This window comes from Scardinius erythrophthalmus (genome assembly GCF_964197995.2).
Source record: "Scardinius erythrophthalmus genome assembly, chromosome: 16".
In the NCBI taxonomy this organism is placed as follows: domain Eukaryota; kingdom Metazoa; phylum Chordata; class Actinopteri; order Cypriniformes; family Leuciscidae; genus Scardinius; species Scardinius erythrophthalmus.
In genome coordinates, this window is record NC_138236.1 from 413373 (window position 1) to 423372 (window position 10000).

The window sequence follows — 10000 nt, forward strand, 5'->3', positions numbered from 1 at the left end:
AGTGTGTAGTGTAGTGAAGTGTGTAGTGTAGTGAAGTGTGTAGTGTAGTGAAGTGTGTAGTGTAGTGAAGTGTGTAGTATAGTGAAGTGTGTAGTGTAGTGAAGTGTGTAGTGTAGTGAAGTGTGTAGTGTGTATAGTAAAGTGTTGTGTAGTGTATAGTGTAGTGAAGTGTGTAGTGTAGTGAAGTGTGTAGTGTAGTGAAGTGTGTAGTGTAGTGAAGTGTGTAGTGTAGTGAAGTGTGTAGTGTAGTGAAGTGTGTAGTGTGTATAGTAAAGTGTTGTGTAGTGTATAGTGTAGTGAAGTGTGTAGTGTAGTGAAGTGTGTAGTGTAGTGAAGTGTGTAGTGTAGTGAAGTGTGTAGTGTAGTGAAGTGTGTAGTGTAGTGAAGTGTGTAGTGTGTATAGTAAAGTGTTGTGTAGTGTATAGTGTAGTGAAGTGTGTAGTGTAGTGAAGTGTGTAGTGTAGTGAAGTGTGTAGTGTAGTGAAGTGTGTAGTGTGTATAGTAAAGTGTTGTGTAGTGTATAGTGTAGTGAAGTGTGTAGTATAGTGAAGTGTGTAGTGTAGTGAAGTGTGTAGTGTAGTGAAGTGTGTAGTATAGTTAAGTGTGTAGTGTAGTGAAGTGTGTAGTGTAGTGAAGTGTGTAGTGTAGTGAAGTGTTGTGAAGTGTGTAGTGTAGTGAAGTGTGTAGTGTAGTGAAGTGTGTAGTATAGTGAAGTGTGTAGTGTAGTGAAGTGTGTAGTGTAGTGAAGTGTGTAGTGTAGTGAAGTGTGTAGTGTAGTGAAGTGTGTAGTGTAGTGAAGTGTGTAGTGTAGTGAAGTGTGTAGTGTAGTGAAGTGTGTAGTGTAGTGAAGTGTGTAGTGTGTATAGTAAAGTGTTGTGTAGTGTATAGTGTAGTGAAGTGTGTAGTGTAGTGAAGTGTGTAGTGTAGTGAAGTGTGTAGTGTAGTGAAGTGTGTAGTGTAGTGAAGTGTGTAGTGTAGTGAAGTGTGTAGTGTGTATAGTAAAGTGTTGTGTAGTGTATAGTGTAGTGAAGTGTGTAGTGTAGTGAAGTGTGTAGTGTAGTGAAGTGTGTAGTGTAGTGAAGTGTGTAGTGTGTATAGTAAAGTGTTGTGTAGTGTATAGTGTAGTGAAGTGTGTAGTATAGTGAAGTGTGTAGTGTAGTGAAGTGTGTAGTGTAGTGAAGTGTGTAGTATAGTTAAGTGTGTAGTGTAGTGAAGTGTGTAGTGTAGTGAAGTGTGTAGTGTAGTGAAGTGTTGTGAAGTGTGTAGTGTAGTGAAGTGTGTAGTGTAGTGAAGTGTGTAGTATAGTGAAGTGTGTAGTGTAGTGAAGTGTGTAGTGTAGTGAAGTGTGTAGTGTAGTGAAGTGTGTAGTGTAGTGAAGTGTGTAGTGTAGTGAAGTGAAGTGTGTAGTGTGTATAGTAAAGTGTTGTGTAGTGTATAGTGTAGTGAAGTGTGTAGTATAGTGAAGTGTGTAGTGTAGTGAAGTGTGTAGTGTAGTGAAGTGTGTAGTATAGTTAAGTGTGTAGTGTAGTGAAGTGTGTAGTGTAGTGAAGTGTGTAGTGTAGTGAAGTGTTGTGAAGTGTGTAGTGTAGTGAAGTGTGTAGTGTAGTGAAGTGTGTAGTATAGTGAAGTGTGTAGTGTAGTGAAGTGTGTAGTGTAGTGAAGTGTGTAGTGTGTATAGTAAAGTGTTGTGAAGTGTGTAGTGTAGTGAAGTGTGTAGTATACTGAAGTGTGTAGTGTAGTGAAGTGTGTAGTGAAGTGTGTAGTGTGTATAGTAAAGTGTTGTGTAGTGTATAGTGTAGTGAAGTGTGTAGTATAGTGAAGTGTGTAGTGTAGTGAAGTGTGTAGTGTAGTGAAGTGTGTAGTGTAGTGAAGTGTGTAGTGTAGTGAAGTGTGTAGTGTAGTGAAGTGTGTAGTGTAGTGAAGTGTGTAGTGTAGTGAAGTGTGTAGTGTAGTTAAGTGTGTAGTGTGTATAGTAAAGTGTTGTGTAGTGTATAGTGTAGTGAAGTGTGTAGTATAGTGAAGTGTGTAGTGTAGTGAAGTGTGTAGTGTGTAGTGTAGTGAAGTGTGTAGTGTGTATAGTAAAGTGTTGTGTAGTGTATAGTGTAGTGAAGTGTGTAGTGTAGTGAAGTGTGTAGTGTAGTGAAGTGTGTAGTGTGTATAGTAAAGTGTTGTGTAGTGTATAGTGTAGTGAAGTGTGTAGTGTAGTGAAGTGTGTAGTGTAGTGAAGTGTATAGTGTAGTGAAGTGTGTGGTGTAGTGAAGTGTGTAGTGTGTATAGTAAAGTGTTGTGTAGTGTATAGTGTAGTGAAGTGTGTAGTGTATAGTGTAGTGAAGTGTGTAGTGTGTATAGTAAAGTGTTGTGTAGTGTGTAGTGTAGTGAAGTGTGTAGTGTAGTTAAGTGTGTAGTGTGTATAGTAAAGTGTTGTGTAGTGTAAAGTGTAGTGAAGTGTGTAGTATAGTGAAGTGTGTAGTGTAGTGAAGTGTGTAGTGTAGTGAAGTGTGTAGTGTGTATAGTAAAGTGTTGTGTAGTGTATAGTGTAGTGAAGTGTGTAGTGTAGTGAAGTGTGTAGTGTAGTGAAGTGTGTAGTGTGTATAGTAAAGTGTTGTGTAGTGTATAGTGTAGTGAAGTGTGTAGTGTAGTGAAGTGTGTAGTGTAGTGAAGTGTATAGTGTAGTGAAGTGTGTGGTGTAGTGAAGTGTGTAGTGTGTATAGTAAAGTGTTGTGTAGTGTATAGTGTAGTGAAGTGTGTAGTGTATAGTGTAGTGAAGTGTGTAGTGTGTATAGTAAAGTGTTGTGTAGTGTGTAGTGTAGTGAAGTGTGTAGTGTAGTGAAGTGTGTAGTGTGTATAGTAAAGTGTTGTGTAGTGTGTAGTGTAGTGAAGTGTGTAGTGTAGTGAAGTGTGTAGTGTAGTGAAGTGTGTAGTGTAGTGAAGTGTGTAGTGTGTATAGTAAAGTGTTGTGTAGTGTATAGTGTAGTGAAGTGTGTAGTATAGTGAAGTGTGTAGTGTAGTGAAGTGTGTAGTGTAGTGAAGTGTGTAGTATAGTTAAGTGTGTAGTGTAGTGAAGTGTGTAGTGTAGTGAAGTGTGTAGTGTAGTGAAGTGTTGTGAAGTGTGTAGTGTAGTGAAGTGTGTAGTGTAGTGAAGTGTGTAGTATAGTGAAGTGTGTAGTGTAGTGAAGTGTGTAGTGTAGTGAAGTGTGTAGTGTGTATAGTAAAGTGTTGTGAAGTGTGTAGTGTAGTGAAGTGTGTAGTATACTGAAGTGTGTAGTGTAGTGAAGTGTGTAGTGTAGTGTAGTGAAGTGTGTAGTGTGTATAGTAAAGTGTTGTGTAGTGTATAGTGTAGTGAAGTGTGTAGTATAGTGAAGTGTGTAGTGTAGTGAAGTGTGTAGTGTAGTGAAGTGTGTAGTGTAGTGAAGTGTGTAGTGTAGTGAAGTGTGTAGTGTGTATAGTAAAGTGTTGTGTAGTGTATAGTAAAGTGAAGTGTGTAGTATAGTGAAGTGTGTAGTGTAGTGAAGTGTGTAGTGTGTATAGTAAAGTGTTGTGTAGTGTATAGTGTAGTGAAGTGTGTAGTATAGTGAAGTGTGTAGTGTAGTGAAGTGTGTAGTGTAGTGAAGTGTGTAGTGTGTATAGTAAAGTGTTGTGTAGTGTATAGTGTAGTGAAGTGTGTAGTGTAGTGAAGTGTGTAGTGTAGTGAAGTGTGTAGTGTGTATAGTAAAGTGTTGTGTAGTGTATAGTGTAGTGAAGTGTGTAGTGTAGTGAAGTGTGTAGTGTAGTGAAGTGTATAGTGTAGTGAAGTGTGTGGTGTAGTGAAGTGTGTAGTGTGTATAGTAAAGTGTTGTGTAGTGTATAGTGTAGTGAAGTGTGTAGTGTATAGTGTAGTGAAGTGTGTAGTGTGTATAGTAAAGTGTTGTGTAGTGTGTAGTGTAGTGAAGTGTGTAGTGTAGTGAAGTGTGTAGTGTGTATAGTAAAGTGTTGTGTAGTGTGTAGTGTAGTGAAGTGTGTAGTGTAGTGAAGTGTGTAGTGTAGTGAAGTGTGTAGTGTGTATAGTAAAGTGTTGTGTAGTGTATAGTGTAGTGAAGTGTGTAGTGTAGTGAAGTGTGTAGTGTAGTGAAGTGTGTAGTGTAGTGAAGTGTGTAGTGTGTATAGTAAAGTGTTGTGTAGTGTATAGTGTAGTGAAGTGTGTAGTGTGTATAGTAAAGTGTTGTGTAGTGTATAGTGTAGTGAAGTGTGTAGTGTAGTGAAGTGTGTAGTGTAGTGAAGTGTGTAGTGTAGTGAAGTGTGTAGTGTGTATAGTAAAGTGTTGTGTAGTGTGTAGTGTAGTGAAGTGTGTAGTGTAGTGAAGTGTGTAGTGTAGTGTAGTGAAGTGTGTAGTGTAGTGAAGTGTGTAGTGTGTATAGTAAAGTGTTGTGTAGTGTGTAGTGTAGTGAAGTGTGTAGTGTATAGTGTAGTGAAGTGTGTAGTGTAGTGAAGTGTGTAGGGTAAGTGTACCCTTTAAGCCCACTTTCAACTCTGAAGTCAAATTAAAAAAAGAGAAAATAATATTTTATGCTGCTTATTATTTTAAACAATCCAGTGATTTGTTACTTCCCTGGCATTTTTAATTGCATACCAATTACATTTGAGTTCGCCCCGCCCCTGTGCTGTCTCAGGGGACCTCACACACAGTCGCCCCAAAACTGGTGTTTCGGGACCCTTCAGAAATCAACACATTTCAGCAATTTTCAGCCATTTCTTTGGTAACTACATTGATATTATGTCAAATAAGAGATAAATGTATTGTTTTTTGTGTATGAACAAATAGCACTATCATTTTATATAATTTTCCTTTAAATGGAAAGATGAGTTTTATTAGCTTGCGTTCAAAGCTAATCTCTAGGTCAAACCATTAGCCTTACAGAAAGATAGACCGCCAAAGAATTAAGCATGTGAACTGCAAACAATGAATGTTTTGTGATTCATTTTACATTCATTTACAAATAAATACATCATAAATTGTTTTGTAGAGAAGATTATGTTTATAAATAACTTTTTTTAAGATGGGCTTAAATGGTACAGTGCCACACAACGCATGCAAACTAGAGCCAACACAAGCTAACCTTGAATGAAAAAAAATTAACATTTCTCAATGTGGGCACAATGAAAATTACTATGATACTTAGTCCACAGTATATTTAAGCTCCATGCATGTATTTGTAAACATATCTTACATTATTAAAGGAAAACATTGTCTTTTTCACCATTACTCACTGTGGGACCATTTAAGCCCACCTGATGTGTTTCAGTGAGGAATCCCTCTAACTGCAAACTTTGATACATTTTATGAAAGTGTTTAATGATAACATGTCTTTGTGTGCTTTTACCTTACTAACCTTTTACCCTTACCTTACTTACACACAAATTACACATTCATTCAAATGAGATAGAGCCTGTTTTGTCCTAAAGTCCTTTCTGTATAACCGGGCATAATTCGGGAGTCCAGCTGAGTTAAGGCTTGTGATTCCGGACATGGAAAGCTCCCAGAGGGACCCTACATTCCCCACAGTCCTGAGTCCCTGGGACTGTTAGGGGCCACTAGGAGCCTAAGCCCAGAGTATTCCAGTTTGACTCCAGCTACAACTCCAGTCAAGCCGACTGAAGGCTCCAGACCACCGGCCACTAACACCAACCCATCCCACCCAGGGCTCTAATCAAACATTAGCAAAAGGGTTTTTTTTAGGGCTGTCAAAAGATTAATCGCATCCAAAATAAAAGTTTGTGTTTACATAATATATATGTGTGTGTACTGAGTATAATTAAATTTGTATATATAAATACACACACATGCTTGTATATATTTAAGAAAAATGTGTAATTTATATATAAAAAAATTATATTTATATATAATATAAATTATATATAAATATATACAGTATATGTATGCAAATATTTCTTAAATATATACATGCATGTGTGTGTATTTATATATACAAAATAATTATACACAGTACACACACACATATATTATGTAAACACAAACTTTTATTTTGGATGCGATTAATCGCGATTAATCTCTTGACAGCCCTAATTTTTTTTAATACTTCCCTGTCACTGAATAAATATATTGATGTTTTAATTCTTTAAAATCATTAAAAATATATATATTTTGTGAATCAATGATGATGTGGGCTTATTTGGAACGCATGCGGGCTTAAATGGTGCCAAAGTACCATAATGGGTACACTTACCCTATAGTGTAGTGAAGTGTGTATATAGTGTAGTGAAGTGTGTATATAGTGTAGTGAAGTGTGTATATAGTGTAGTGAAGTGTTTATATAGTGTAGTGAAGTGTGTATATAGTGTAGTGAAGTGTGTATATAGTGTAGTGTAGTGTGTAGTTAAGTGTGTATAGTGTAGTGAAGTGTGTATATAGTGTAGTGAAGTGTGTATATAGTGTAGTGTGTATAGTATAGTATAGTGTAGTGTAGTGTGTAGTTAAGTGTGTATAGTGTAGTGAAGTGTGTATATAGTGTAGTGTGTAGTTAAGTGTGTATATAGTGTAGTGTAGTGTGTATATAGTGTAGTGAAGTGTGTACATAGTGTAGTGTGTATAGTATAGTATAGTGTAGTGTGTAGTGTGTATAGTATAGTATAGTGTAGTGTGTAGTTAAGTGTGTATAGTGTAGTGAAGTGTGTATATAGTGTAGTGTGTAGTTAAGTGTGTATAGTGTAGTGAAGTGTGTATATAGTGTAGTGTGTAGTTAAGTGTGTATAGTGTAGTGAAGTGTGTATATAGTGTAGTGTGTAGTTAAGTGTGTATATAGTGTAGTGAAGTGTGTATATAGTGTAGTGAAGTGTGTATATAGTGTAGTGAAGTGTGTATATAGTGTAGTGTAGTGTGTAGTTAAGTGTGTATAGTGTAGTGAAGTGTGTATATAGTGTAGTGTGTAGTTAAGTGTGTATATAGTGTAGTGAAGTGTTTATATAGTGTAGTGAAGTGTGTATATAGTGTAGTGAAGTGTGTATATAGTGTAGTGTAGTGTGTAGTTAAGTGTGTATAGTGTAGTGAAGTGTGTATATAGTGTAGTGAAGTGTGTATATAGTGTAGTGTGTATAGTATAGTATAGTGTAGTGTAGTGTGTAGTTAAGTGTGTATAGTGTAGTGAAGTGTGTATATAGTGTAGTGTGTAGTTAAGTGTGTATATAGTGTAGTGTAGTGTGTATATAGTGTAGTGAAGTGTGTACATAGTGTAGTGTGTATAGTATAGTATAGTGTAGTGTGTAGTGTGTATAGTATAGTATAGTGTAGTGTGTAGTTAAGTGTGTATAGTGTAGTGAAGTGTGTATATAGTGTAGTGTGTAGTTAAGTGTGTATAGTGTAGTGAAGTGTGTATATAGTGTAGTGTGTAGTTAAGTGTGTATAGTGTAGTGAAGTGTGTATATAGTGTAGTGTGTAGTTAAGTGTGTATATAGTGTAGTGAAGTGTGTATATAGTGTAGTGAAGTGTGTATATAGTGTAGTGTGTATAGTATAGTATAGTGTAGTGTAGTGTGTAGTTAAGTGTGTATAGTGTAGTGAAGTGTGTATATAGTGTAGTGTGTAGTTAAGTGTGTATATAGTGTAGTGAAGTGTGTATATAGTGTAGTGAAGTGTGTATATAGTGTAGTGAAGTGTGTATATAGTGTAGTGTGTATAGTATAGTATAGTGTAGTGTAGTGTGTAGTTAAGTGTGTATAGTGTAGTGAAGTGTGTATATAGTGTAGTGAAGTGTGTATATAGTGTAGTGTGTATAGTATAGTATAGTGTAGTGTAGTGTGTAGTTAAGTGTGTATAGTGTAGTGAAGTGTGTATATAGTGTAGTGTGTAGTTAAGTGTGTATATAGTGTAGTGTAGTGTGTATATAGTGTAGTGAAGTGTGTATATAGTGTAGTGTGTATAGTATAGTATAGTGTAGTGTGTAGTTAAGTGTGTATAGTGTAGTGAAGTGTGTATATAGTGTAGTGTGTAGTGAAGTGTGTATAGTGTAGTGAAGTGTGTATATAGTGTAGTGTGTAGTGAAGTGTGTATATAGTGTAGTGAAGTGTGTATATAGTGTAGTGAAGTGTGTATATAGTGTAGTGTGTATAGTATAGTATAGTGTAGTGTAGTGTGTAGTTAAGTGTGTATAGTGTAGTGAAGTGTGTATATAGTGTAGTGTGTAGTTAAGTGTGTATATAGTGTAGTGTGTATATAGTGTAGTGAAGTGTGTATATAGTGTAGTGTGTATAGTATAGTATAGTGTAGTGTGTAGTTAAGTGTGTATAGTGTAGTGAAGTGTGTATATAGTGTAGTGTGTAGTTAAGTGTGTATAGTGTAGTGAAGTGTGTATATAGTGTAGTGTGTAGTTAAGTGTGTATATAGTGTAGTGAAGTGTGTATATAGTGTAGTGAAGTGTGTATATAGTGTAGTGAAGTGTGTATATAGTGTAGTGTGTATAGTATAGTATAGTGTAGTGTAGTGTGTAGTTAAGTGTGTATATAGTGTAGTGAAGTGTGTATATAGTGTAGTGAAGTGTGTATATAGTGTAGTGAAGTGTGTATATAGTGTAGTGTGTATAGTATAGTATAGTGTAGTGTAGTGTGTAGTTAAGTGTGTATAATGTAGTGAAGTGTGTATATAGTGTAGTGTGTAGTTAAGTGTGTATAGTGTAGTGAAGTGTGTATATAGTGTAGTGTGTAGTTAAGTGTGTATAGTGTAGTGTAGTGTGTACACAGTAATAAGAGTTCTATCCTTACAACCTTCACACAATATGAATGTAGTATAAATTAATTTAAACACTTAATTAAACGGTAAACCTGTTATTTAATATCCTTTAAAATGGAACAAAGAATCGGACGTGAAATGATACTTTTTTTAATGATGTTGCAGGTTTTGCCAGTAAATCTTCATGTGTGATGATTAGATCTGCGCGTTACTCTCCTCTAACTGATGTTTATAGCAGAATAACACTCATAACACACACTTACCTTGAAGCGCAGTGAATCGGGTCAATTAATTTCCTCTGTTTAATTCGGTTTGAACAGTTTGTGTGTAAGTTTCCTGTTCGAGCTGCAGCTCACGCTCTGACAGCCCACGTGCACACCCTGCGCTTATTTCCGGTTTAGAGGATGATGGGAAATGTAGTCCTTTCAGAACAAAGACCCGTTAAAGGGATAGTTCCCCCAAAAATGAAAATTCTGTTCTCATTTACTCTTCCTAAAGTTGTTTCAAACCTGTATGAATTTCGGTACTATACGGTTATCCGGACCACATGTGATGACCTACCCCAACCCCGCCCCTAAACCTGCCCGTCACTGGGGTTTCGACCAACCAAGAGCGGTTGTGGTCACGTGTGGTCAGGTGTGGTCCGGATAACAGTATAGTACCTGAATTTCTTTGTTCTGCTGAACACAAAAGAAGATGTTTTGAGAATTGTTTGTAACTAAACAATTGATGGACCCCATTGAGTTCCATAGTATTATTTTAGTATTTCTATCAACTGTTTAGTTTCCCACATTCTTCAAAATATCTTCCTTTGTGTTCAGCAGAACAAAGATCTTCATACAGGTTTAGAACAAGATAATCGATTAACAGTAATTGATTGTTGAAATCATAAATGTATCTTATTAAACGTGTGTACTAAAAATAAACACTGACTATGAGACATTCACAGCATCAAATAAAGCAGAAGAAGATGAAGGGTTAGAGGAGTTCTACAGACAGCAGGAGTGACGCACGTTCATCTGAGCAGCAACAGCATCAAGAGACTAATATAATAATTATAATTATTATTATTTTAACCATCCTGCATTTGCTGTAATCCATAATAAACTGTATGTAAGGATGCAGTTCATCAGAAAGTCTGCAATAGTTCAGGTTCAGTGTGTCTGAATCATTAACTTTAATCATTTTTAATTCTTTACTGTGTATTTTAATTCATTGCCTATTAGATTTACATCACGATTCAGGAGTTTCAGGAGTTTCCTCTAGTCTAGTGCATCAGTTTCCC

At 36.1% G+C, this 10000-nt stretch overlaps 1 protein-coding gene across 1 annotated transcript in view; it reads right to left on the reverse strand.

Moving 5' to 3' along the window:
* The window catches only part of pop1 (POP1 homolog, ribonuclease P/MRP subunit), a 32786-nt gene extending 23676 nt beyond the window's left edge, over window positions 1-9110 (reverse strand). Inside the window, exon 1 of the mRNA XM_081388210.1 lies at window positions 8979-9110. The gene's annotated coding sequence lies outside the window, so the exon portion shown is untranslated. The remainder of the gene's footprint in view (window positions 1-8978) is intronic.
* Between the last annotated feature and the right edge of the window lie 890 nt (window positions 9111-10000).